Here is a 13,519-nt window from a genome sequence, read left to right as displayed (position 1 = left end):
ACTAGGCCCACCTGAGTGTCTAAAGATTGATATTTCGTTTTTTCCTGGAAGGCTCGATGGGTTTTATGTATATTGATCCTCTTGATGGAGGCTATAAAATTATAGATCTGGCTGAACTTAACGAAGATTTTATAATTTTATGGCTAATGGTAAAAATTGTGCTAATATTAACTTTATAATATCATGTGGACTATCCGATTTTAATCAAACTTTATTCAACCTATTACCTAGGAAGATAGGACCCATTGGTACACTCCTTGTGGTACCTCCAACAAAGATGGTCAACATTTTCAATATTTATAAATCTAATATTAATAATCCAAATTGTGCACATCGTAAAATTTCTTTTATACTCAAATTAACTTCGAAGATAAATCGGTCCACTCCAAAATGAATAAAATGTAGCTAAGAATGCTTTTTATAATGTCATGAACGCATCCGATTCAAAGTAAACTTTGTCCAACCTAATTTGTTAACCATAGCCGTATTGATAGTAGATGGGACTTATCGGTCCACTCTTTCTAGTACCTTCCCCACAAGGGATCAACATTCTGAAAACTTTTAAATCTCATATGGAGCGATCGGACTATACAATTTTATCCTAACTTTGCACGTCATAATGTTTTTACCTAGCCCAGCTCGAATCCAAAGATAGAACTTAGCGGTCCACTCTTTCTGGTGCCTCCCACACAAAATGTTAAATATGTTCTCCAAAGATTTCCAAAATAATTAGAGGACTTTGTACATATAGTTCATGGGTAGAGCCGATGTTTTCTAGGTTCTTGTCATATTTTTTAACCCCAATATCCATAATTTGTAATGGTGGGTATTAAAAAGGAAACTACTTCGATTTATTTAGTTATTAAATGATGTTTCTTATTTCGTGAAACGCAATATAGCAAATGTTTAATTATCTCTAGGTAAAGTCTATTTCCCAATCAAACAGTGGATGGTTATGCCCTTTATAGTCTCTGGGTCCATGTTGTTATATAGCCCGCAAATAACCTTACCTCCCGATTTTAGTTATTTTCGTCTATTAGACACATTTTACTATACAATTTTCTGTAATTTGACACAGAGAATTCTCTATGGATACCGAATATCCATGCAGAAATGTAGGCCCACGTTTTCTGATAGCTCCTATACAAGGTACCTCTATTTTGAGTATTTACCCAAAAATTAGGTATAAACTCATTAACCAGCGTAGACGGGTTTTGCATGGATATTTAGTACTCATAGGGAACTATCTGTGCCAAATTTGATCGTAAAATGTGTCTAATAGACAGAAAATACCTTTTCAACGCCAATATTCGCACTGACATTAAAACATGTGAGCCAAATTTTGGCCACCTATGTCAAGTTGTTCGCCAGTCAACGAGTTTATACCCAAATATTGGGTATATACTCGGGTCTTTACCACGTGTTTAAAGTATTGTAAAACTATCCATTTGAAATCGATTTGATAACAAAAACCCGAAAATAGGGTTAAGATGTTGTATTACCATTTCAATATAGTAAAAACCCACGTAAATACCCACAAATGAGTATTTCTCCATTTACGGGGTAGAGATGGGCAGTCGATCTCTACCAAGGGACCTAAAATTGCACTAGTCAGTTACACATTGATGATAGAAAGGTTTCTAAAAAATCATGAGTTGTTCGATTCTCTTTTCCGACATGTTTTCATGAGGACTTAGACGGCGAATTCCCACACCAGTCTAGATGGAGTACACGACATACGCTTTCATTAATTTTGAATACGCAATCAGCGAAAAAATTACGAGAATTATGATGTACTGGTTTGAATTCTTGTGTTACCTTTCTTCATACAGAATACTTTATGAAATGCCCAATTCCATAGAACGATGAAGAATGACAAATTTAAGATTTATTTAACGCTTTATTATTTATATTTTGGGTTCTCCTTTGAAGTCAAATCTTTCTACCAAAAACGATTAATATTGGCTCATGTTTTGGTATGGTGCTCATATTTCAGGATTTTGAGGACATAGTTGTTTGAATTTTAGTATTTGTTGTGTGGTGTTTTAATTTCCCCTGATAGAAATTTGCTATCAACTAGCCATCGTACAGATCTCTCGATCATTGTGGAGTGGAAAAAGTTTGGTCCGGACGTGGCTAACGACGTTCTTGGTTCATTATTTCAATACTATTAAACATTTTGGTTATAAAGTTTATGTCGGATCAGTACTCGTTGATCCTAAATTTTCGACCTCATAAACCCCGCTTACTTAAAGGTTTTCAATTATGACTACATGTTGAGCATACTGATTTATTTTTGGTTTTCCTAGATACATGACAATATTAACAATAAATTAATATTGTGTAGTACAAAAAAAGAAAAGCCATTATAGATCCCATCGCCTACACGTTATTTTAAATTTAAGGAAACCACAATTTGTGTAACATCATCTTTTAATTTTCTTAGAAATATTCCTCAATAAATGCTTTTCTCATTTCCTCATAAAATGTTTTTTAATTATAAATTTATTTATAATCATCAACTATCCACAATATATTTTTATGGGACGACGAACCCTTTTTCTCCGAAATCCCAAAAAACCCAAACATCAGCTAAAATTTAATTTTCCTTTGTTTTTTTCTACACATAATTTCCGGTTTATGCTTTCAACTCTTGTTCCAAAAATATGAATGCAAAAAAGATTTCATGGTTATTGTTTTTTTTTCGTTTACGGAACATTCATTTTTAAGTAAATCTCACTGTGACGCGGTTGTCGTCATAAGTGACAGTGTGTGTGTGTGTGTGTGAGTGAACACTATTTAACTGTTGTTACATTAACCGAAACCATCTGTTAGGGATGTTGTTTTGTTTTATGACTGACTAGCTGTGTAAATGTATTCGTGTGTGTGTGTGCGTTGCAAAACAGCTTGTTGGACATGTGTTTAGTTCACTGCATTGCCACATGATGCTGATGTTGATGTAGGTGATAAGGTCAAAGTTCACCTCTTTTTGAATTTCATTCTATGCACTTCGTGTCAAGTGGTTATGGTGCTGTAATGGTGCATTGAAATGTAAAAGAGATTTAAGGAGAAAACACAGTGGTTGTTTTTTGATTTTAGGAGGGTTGTACCATTTACGTTAAATCGGACGAAATATATAGCACACACCATTCTAGACTCAATTCAGTATGTTATGCCAAATTTCGTGCAAATCGATGAATATATAGGGTCTTTGGTGCATCATTTACATTAAATCGGACGAAAACGTATATATGGGAGCAATAAGTAAATTTGAATCGATTTTCACAAAATTTTACACATATGATTCTACTTTTAATTCAGTACGCTGAGCAAAATTTCGTGGAAATCGAAAGAAAAAAATAGGGACTTTGATGCACCGTTTGTCTTAAATCGGACCAAAGTATATATGGGAGATATATCTAAATTTGAACCGATTTTCAAGAAACTTTACACACATCATTCGAAAATACATCGGACGAAAATATACGTGCAAATCGAGAGATATATAGGGACTTTTGCGCACCATTTACCTTAAATCGGACGAAAATGTATACGGGAGCTATATCTAAATCAGACCGATTTTTACGAAACTTAGCAAGCATCATTTTAGACTCAATTCAGTGTGCTGTGCTAAATTTCGTGCACACCGAGAGATATATATTGACTTTGGTGCACCATTTACCTAAAATCGGACGAAACTATATATGGGAGCTATATCTAAATATGAACCGATTTTCACTGTTTCACGCTGTGCGAAATTTCGTGCAATTCGAAAGATATTTAGGCACTTTTGTGCACCATTTACCTTAAATCGGACGAAAATCTGAACCGATTTTCCCAGTTTAAATGGGTTTAGTCCTTGGACCAAATAAATGAGTTTTGCCAAATTTCATCCAATTCGATTCATAAATGCGACCTGTACTTTGTTGACGATTTAACATGGACATAGACGGACAGACGGACGGTCATGCATAAATAGACTTAGAAAGTGATTCTTTACATATTCTCAAAATGAACTATGCGTCTATCTTGTTTCCTTTTGCCTGTTACAAACATATGCACAAAGACATAATACCCTGTATCACAGTGTGGTGAAGGGTATAATCAGGATATTTAGCTATGATTTTTAAATCGATCTATATCGATAACTGCGCTCATTATAGTGATTTACCACAAAATCATAAGCAGTTTACTGTGCATCGCACACTGCCATCATCATCATCAGCATCTAGATGTGTGTAGTTCTCCTATTTCCCTTTAACAACACATTCAGAAGACATAACATATCACACTCTTACAACTCTGCGACACGGTGATGAACAACAAGTGTAAAGTGCGTCATAAATTAAACTGCGATTTTATGGAATAACACATATTCCCACTTATTTGCACATACAAACACACACACATTCACTTACACAAACACATTGAGTGCATACTAGACTTCGCCGTAAGGACAATGTGAGCTAGTGTGTGTGTAAAAGTGCAATTGTTATTGGCAAATCTGTCACTTTTTTCACTACAGCACTTGAAGTGAAAGTTGAAGTAGGGGTTAACCTAAAAGTGAGTGTGTGACACACGGTATGACGTTCGATGGTGACATGTGAGTGGTAGGATTTACATCATATTTCAATTTCAATTGAATTGTTTCTTCTTTCTTTCGAATAGTTTTTATTACTTCTTTATTTCTCTTTGACATTTTCCAATTGATTGTAAATATTGTTTTAGTTGTGCACACCTCGAAGATGGAGGGTGTATTAAATATATCCTTACAAAAAAATCTAAAATCCCCATCCCCAAGAAGTGTAGTCACAGCATTTTTCTATACTCTCTTCTTTCCATTCCCTCCCTCCTAGACGCATTTAATAGAATTTATGTTCAATAATCTCCAAGAAATACGCATTTGTTGTAATCGAATCCATACCACTCAAATACTAAATTTAACATTGATTCTAACGTAGAAATAAATAGCAACAACAACAAATGGGGAGAGGGCAATTGATTTCAAATGGACATATAAAACACTTCAATGTTGTTGTCGTAGTTGCTTTCTTTGTTCGTTTCTGCCATTTATTTTACTTTTTGTTCGAAGTAAGACGACAACGTAAATGGTAAAACCCATGATTGGATTTAATTTAAGAAAAAAACAATAAATAGAACAGTGATTACTTTGAAAATAAAATAAGGCTATTGAATAACCATAGACCTTGAAAAAACATTCTTAAAAATTCAACGCCCATAGCTCACATAGCCCTTGAAAAAATATTCTTTAAAAATCAACGCCCATAGCTCACATAGCCCTTGAAAAAATATTCTTTAAAAAATCACATAGCTCACATAGCCCTTGAAAAAATATTCTTTAAAAAATCACATAGCTCACATAGCCTTTGAAAAAATATTCTTTAAAAAATCACATAGCTCACATAGCCCTTGAAAAAATATTCTTTAAAAAATCACATAGCTCACATAGCCCTTGAAAAAATAATCTTTAAAAAATCCACGCCTTAGGTGAATCGTTGAAAAATATTATTTAAAAAATCCACGCCTCTAACTCTGATAGCCCTTGAAAAATATTCTTTAAAAAATCCACGCCTATAACTCTGATAGCCCTTGAAAAATATTCTTTAAAAAATCCACGCCTATAACTCTGATAGCCCTTGAGAAATATTTTTTTAAAAAAATCCACGCCTATAACTCTGATAGCCCTTGAAAAATATTCTTTAAAAAATCCACGCCTATAACTCTGATAGCCCTTGAAAAATATTCTTTAAAAAATCCACGCCTATAACTCTGATAGCCCTTGAAAAATATTCTTTAAAAAATCCACGCCTATAACTCTGATAGCCCTTGAAAAATATTCTTTAAAAAATCCACGCCTATAACTCTGATAGCCCTTGAAAAATATTCTTTAAAAAATCCACGCCTATAACTCTGATAGCCCTTGAAAAATATTCTTTAAAAAATCCACGCCTATAACTCTGATAGCCCTTGAAAAATATTCTTTAAAAAATCCACGCCTATAACTCTGATAGCCCTTGAAAAATATTCTTTAAAAAATCCACGCCTATAACTTAGCCCTTGAAAAATATTCTTTAATAAATCCACGCCTATAACTCTGATAGCCCTTGAAAAATATTCTTTAAAAAATCCACGCCTATAACTCTGATAGCCCTTGAAAAATATTCTTTAAAAAATCCACGCCTCTAACTCTGATAGCCCTTGAAAAATATTCTTTAAAAAATTCTTTAAAAAATCCACGCCTCTAACTCTGATAGCCCTTGAAAAATATTCTTTAAAAAATCCACGCCTCTAACTCTGATAGCCCTTGAAAAATATTCTTTAAAAAATCCACGCCTCTAACTCTGATAGCCCTTGAAAAATATTCTTTAAAAAATCCACGCCTCTAACTCTGATAGCCATTGAAAAATATTCTTTAAAAAATCCACGCCTATAACTTCTGAGCCCTTGAAAAATATAAGACGCTTTAAAAAATCCACGGTAGCCTTGAAATGCACTCCTTTAGATTTTACCTAAATACCTCATGTATTATAATCCTCTTCTTATGAACTTCACATTGCCATGACCTTGACACTAAGTTCTTCTCCGCCTCAAGTGTTCACAGTTCTTAATTAATTTTTTTTTCGTAATGAGTTTTTCTAAAAATATAAAACGAAAAGAGTAAATGAAACTTTGTTGGATACGAACGTATACAACCTCCGAACACTTTCATGCTTATGGCTTCAACAGTAATCTAATAATTGTAGGAGGGTGTCAAAAGGAGGAGACGACGTTGTATACATCCCTCACGTGTAAGAATTTCCAAAAAATTCTCTTATTTTTTTTGTCAACAAAAAATGCCTTAAGTGAAAAGGATGTTGAAACAGAGAAAATCAACCGACAACAAGAGGAAGTCTTTTGCAGGATGTTGCTAAAAATATAAAATATCATCGTCTTCAGCACCATCATCATGGCGATCAGCGCGACATTTTCGTCGTCTAATGGAGTAATAGTAATAATATGCACATAGTCAATGAAAACAACTCGTCTTGGACATACTATCAACATCTCGATATATGTCCTTCAGGAGCAGACGGTAATTTTTCACACAAAAGTCAGGGTCTATTTGACCCGCTAAATATTGTCCGATCGTTATCAAAACAGGTATTATAAATTTTGGACCCAATCCCCTTCTCCATGCAAAATGGAAGTCTTATAAGACGCCATCTTCAAAATGTTCATTCAGTTCCGTTCGCAAAAGAAATATACCGAGAACTTTTATTACTTATAAAATGCTGACATTTACAAACAAAAGCAGGATAATAATGGCGGAATGGAAATTTGTAACACTGAATGTTGGCCAAGAACAAAGAGCAATAGATCAAATCCTTTACATAACATTTTTCCGAACTTCGTTAATGAGACCTCGTTTAAATTTCCCAAAAAATTAATTATTTTTTTTTTGGCTTTCCAAAGACAACAACAAAAGTGACAAATAATTTCACATCTCAGCTTTATTTCCTTTTCCGCTTCCACCCACACTCGCAAACACACTTTCACAGCCACTCACATTGAGTTTAACAATAAATACAATTACAAAAGATAAACAAACAAGAAAGTAATTAAAAATTTTGTATTATTTTTGAATAATGGACTTTGAATGTTGATTTTTTGCAAATAAACAATTTAATGATATAACAACAACAAAAACAAAAATAATATCAACTATTGTTTACTGAACTAGAAGTGTATGCATAATAAGATATTTTGTAGAAAATTTAAATATTTACATTTAATATTATTCTGGGAATATTTTCAAATGTCAACAGCTGTTGCCCGAAATCACATTTCATGGCCATTGACCACTTTTAAATGGTCATTATTTTGATTGTTGTTGTTGTTGTTGATAGTATGTTTTAACTTTTATTTATTTTTAATTTAAAAATTTCTGTGCTAGATGTGGAAGCATATAGTGAAGCCAAATGAGTACAACATTCTTACTACTTTTTATACCCTTCACCACACTGTGGTACAGGGTGTTATGTCTTTGGGCATATGTTTGTAACAGGCAAAAGGAAACGCGATAGACCCATAGTTCCTTTTGAGAATATGCATAGAATCACTTTCTGAGTCGATTTATATATGTCTGTCCGTCCGTCCGTCTGTATATGTTAAATTGTAAACAAAGTACAGGTAGCATATATGATCCGATTTGGATGAAATTTGGCAGAAGTCACTTATTTGGCCCAAGGGCGAACCCTATTGAAATTGGGAAAAATCGGTTCAGATTTAGCTATAGCTCCCATATATATTTTCGTTCGATTTAAGGTAAATGTAATGTATAAGGTCTAGAATGATGTGTGTTAAGTTTCCTGCAAATCGGTCCAGATTTAGATATAGCTCCCATATATATTTTCGTCCTAAATGTAAATGGTGCACCAAAGTCCCTATATATATTTCGATTTGCACGAAATTTGGCACAGCGTAATGAATAAGGTCTAGAATGACGTGTGTTAAGTTTCCTCAAAATCGGTTCAGATTCAGATTGTCCAAATGAAAAATTTAGTATCGGTTGCAGAATGACATGTTTATGGGTCCAATTTCATTTTACTGGTCCTTTAAAAATGCGACATCTGTTAGGATTCATCTGTTGAATATACCCAAAGTGGTGAAGGGTATCATATAGTCGGCCCTGTCCGACTTTCCTTACTGGTTTTGTATTGAAAACGAAATATTTTGTTCCCGTTTGTTGAGTAGTAAATATTAAACAGTACGAAGGTTGTAACCAATGTTTCTATTGGAAATTGTTGTAGTTTTGCTCAGCGGGTTCTCAAAGGTTCACGGATTGTCGAGCAGAATCTACACAGAATCTTCATTCGTAATTTGGCTCCATTTAAGCCATTTTAAAGATCCTAACTGCATTTCTCATTCGAGGTGGTATTAATTCATTCATGTGGCATTTCGGGGTTTCATCCTGACTCAGTGGTAATAATTTGACATTTAGAAGCCTCCTTCATATAAAGACTTTGTTTAATTATGGATATTTAAATGTATTTGAAGGTCCGCCAGTGGCTAAATTTTTATTTGGATTACGATTTTTAATACAAGTTCATTTGAGTGGTTCATTTTCTGCTGTATTATCAATAGGAGTTCGTGTTCCGCCTGTCTGTCTCCCCCTTATTCTGTATTTTAGGGTTTTTAGAGAAGTTTTCTAACAGAATTGGTTGTAATTTGGCATTTTGAGTTCTCATGGTATAGTACTTCTCCGTACAAAATATTATTAATATTGACCCGTGTCGCTATTTAGAGAATTTTGAACCCTTTTTAAACAGAATTGGCTGTAATTTGATATTTTGTATTCCTATCCGCTGTCAAATCTCATTACAAAAAATTATAATAATAAATATTGATCTCCTCAATCATCTTTTTCTAAAATATTTTTCATTATGGGTCCTACCATAACATGAGTTTTCTCTTAGAGCCCACATTAATTTTAGATACTTTGATTTTCATTCTCATAGTGTAAGGTATAAAAAGTGGCTTGGCCGAACCTAACATAGTTTTTACTTATTTGAATATTTCGTTGTTTCAAATGTCATTTTGGCATTTCTGAAGGTAATATACCACCTCTTACTTACTTAGGTGGCTTGTGACAGAGCATTCGTTCCGTAAGCCGAGATTAAACCAGTAATGAAAGTAGTAAAGTCGGACTGGGCCGACTATATGATACCCTTCACCACATATGTACCCCAACAGACGTAGCATATTTGTTATATATCTATATCTGACCCGATTTCAGGAAACTTGTCAGAGACTAATTTATATTACTTCAGTTGGGTCAATCGGCCTAGCTGTTAATCTGTTATTTCTTTCTGAAGCTACGTTTCTCCTTTCTCCTTTTCTTCCGATAATTCTCTCTCGAATTGTGTGTTGCTACTGTTCTATACGCTGCGTTTTTCATATTAGTAGCATTATGACACTCCTGATTGTACCATGGGTTTCTTGATGGTGGTCTTTTGTACTAAATTGTTGCTTTTGCTGCTGTTTGTGTTATTATCGGGACAAGACGTGCTATCGACTAGCAAGTGGATATGCTGAGCGGAGTAGGCTTCTGCTACCTGTTGTGTTTGCAGCTTTTCGACGTCGAGTTTCCGTGTTGGATTAGATCGCATATTTGCTGTTATATTAAGACCTTAGCTGCCTTAGCTGCCACAAGGTAATGGTCCGAATCGATATTCGCTCCTCGTATCGATGAATGCCTTCCGTCTATCAAAAAATTATCAATTTGATTTCTCGTTGCTTGTATCTGGTACTTGTAACAACCATGTTTTTTGTCGTTGTCGGATTTTTCTTCGTAGAGGCTGAATTTTCCGACTGTGTGACCAAAAATATTTTCCTTCCAATTTTTGCATTAAAATCCTCTAGCAGAATTTTAATGTCATGGCCAGGGCAGCAGTCATATGCAGTTTCTAGGCGCTCGTAAAAATGTCTTTGGTCTGTTCATCTTTGTCTTCCGTCAGAGCATGGGCGCAAATAAAACTGATTTAGAGAACTTCGCTTTTATACGGATTATAGCAATTCGCTCATCTGGAGTCGAGGTCTTTTATTCTCCTGTTCCTGTTCTTTATTCTTCTCATCCACAGCCAAAGTCATGTCTCGTTTCATGGTAGCTATAATATAGGACGTAATCATCCGATTTACTTGCACCAGTCCCTTTCCATCGCATTTCCGGTAAGGCAATAATAACGGCTTTGTACTTCTTGAGTATATGCGCCAAGGCGAAAACTGCACATGTTCTGTATAACGTGCGCACATTCCAAGTGCAGATTCGCATATCGTGGTCTTTTATACGTTTGCGGGGTCGCCAACATTGTTGGGGTTTGGTTTACTTTTTCTTTGATTTTTCATAGTAGGAGGGGTTTTCCGAGAGTGGTCAACTAACCCGACCCCACAACCCATTTTTTAAAGTTCTTATGGGTGAATTCATGGCACATATCATCTCACTATTTCAACGGATGATGAAAGTAGCTACCTAAGGTGACTCCGCGGATAGGTCAGTGTCGACAATTGATATGAAAGAGGAATCATGATTGGCCTGGGCTTTGTATATAACTATTGGAAGCTATCAAAATATAAGAAAATATCTAATTTATATTAAATTTTGACATAGCTTTAATATGACGGTCCATTGTATAGTCCCATGTTTTGAAATAGTCCTCATATAAAGTGCCGCCCCATAGGTGTGCAATTAAATCACACTTTAATACCATAGTTTTAATGTATGCAAAATGCTTTCCATTAAATATCAACTGTGTTTACAATTAAGCTAACAAACTCATAACACAAGCTATAGTGTTGCACATTTATATAGATTTAGAGAACCAGAAAACCCCCCTAAGTAATTTAAAATTCTACGATATATCTTCATTATCAATGCAAATGTGTTATTGCAAATATGTGTGCGTGAGTGTGTGTGTATGCGTTTAATCGTGGTATGACATTTTATACACCAATCGTTTTGCAAATTGTTGTTGTTGTTATTTTTGTCCAGAGCATCACGTATTCAACAGCAATTTATCCTCACTAATAAATACAAATTAAAACATTAACAAAGTCACCTGGCTGGGCCAAATAAGAAGAACAACAACAATAACAAGAACTATCGACCAACTCACGTAGAGCAGATTAGATTTTCACCTGCTATGTTTTTTTTTTTGTTCGCACATTTGTGTGGAGGAATTTGCATAATACGTTGGAAACTATATGTTGGGAAAGGTGAACAGCGAGGAAAAATGGAAATGAGGAACATCATTGTCCTTAAGAGTTGATTGTGGGGGTTTGAAAAATTATTTTAAATAAGTCCACATATTTAAAGTGGAGAATGTTTGAAAAAAAAATTAAAAAGAAAACTACGCGTATTGTCTTAAGTATGGGGGTTAGACAAATTCTTTAAAAAATCGACGCCTTTGAAATTGAAAAAAATTTGAAAAATTGAAAAATTATTTTTAAAAATTCTTGGCTTCAACATTGAGTATAGGGTTAGACAAAATCCACGCATATGGAGTTGAGTATAGGGGTTTGAAAAATTATTTAAAAAAATGAACGCCTTTAGAGTTCAGTATGGGGGCTTGAAAAAATATTAAACAATCCACCCCTATAGAGTTCGGTATGGGGCCTTAAAAAATTCTTAAGTCATCCACGTTTAAAATTTATCCCACAAAAAATCTAGATATCTCATTGTGCTGATGAATTTAGTTCAGCTATTAATCCAGATGTGTTTTCCTAATAATAGTCACGACTTTTTTCTCCATTCTATAAAAAAGAAAACTCTAAAGAAGATATAAAAGAACACACACACATTACAAAGATAGTAATTAAAATTGCTACAAATATTCTCTGCATTTCTCTTCTTCCCCCACCTCACCATATGTCTAGGTATGAGTTCATGGATTTGTAACATTGTGACATTAAATGAAATGCATTGGAGTCAAGGAAAAGTCTAACGTTTAGTCTACAAACCATCGCCACATATACACACATACTCATTGGAACCACGTTAGAGTCTCTTGTGCAGCAAAGTCGGCGACGTTGACAATGGCGATTGCAATAACAATAATGAAGGCCATTATTTAACAAAACGGTTCGGCAACAACTGCAACAAGGATAACGGATAATCCTTAAGGCATTAATACAAACAACAAACTAACATTTATGGTGACTGGCGTCAACTTGAACAATGCAATACTGGGTATTAACATACCAACTCGACGAACTAAACGAACAGAAAACAACAACAATGAATGAGTGCATGCAGATTTGTATGGAGATGCGATTGCATAGTCATTGCTATGGGAAGGGAGTTGGGAAAAAATTTTAAGCACTAACGGCGTAGAGATTTTAAAGTCTTCCAATTTTTATGCCCTACACAACTATGTTGTCAAGGTATTATAGCTTTGTGCAGCCCCAAGAGTTTGCGACGCCTTCCTAGACCCACGTATTCAAGTATACCGATAGTTATATCTCGACTAGCTGAATCGATCTAGGATACAGGCCACAATTATAAACTAATCTTCACGAAATTTTGCACGTAGGACCGGTTCTGGCCAGTGAAGACTCCTATTGTTTTTGGTAAAGATCGGCTAATATATATTAACATAAATATATTTAGCGTTTCATGTTAGATCATTTATATTCAAGCGGACCAAATACTTAACTTTCGTCGGTTTTTGGTCGCTGTAGAGGCCGCAATTATGTCCAAAACATCGCGAAATATTACATGGAGAAGGGGATTGGACCAAAGAATAATCATGCATGTTTAGATACAGATCGATCAATATTTAGCTGGTCAAATTGACCATGACTTTTGTGTGGAAAATGACAAAATTTGTATTCTATGACGGATTTACATTATCCTAAAGGACATAGATCCAAGAAATTTATAATATATCCAAGTGGAGGGCGGAGTTGTCGGAATTGTGATTGCTTTGAAATTCTACATGAAGTTCCAGTTATGGTCAAGGAC

The sequence above is a fragment of the Musca vetustissima genome, unplaced genomic scaffold (assembly GCF_032173495.1).
Source record: "Musca vetustissima isolate MV318-11 ecotype Yass unplaced genomic scaffold, APGP_CSIRO_Mvet_v1 utg12681, whole genome shotgun sequence".
NCBI classification, from domain to species: Eukaryota; Metazoa; Arthropoda; class Insecta; order Diptera; family Muscidae; genus Musca; species Musca vetustissima.
Note: the sequence above shows the minus strand (reverse complement) of the source record.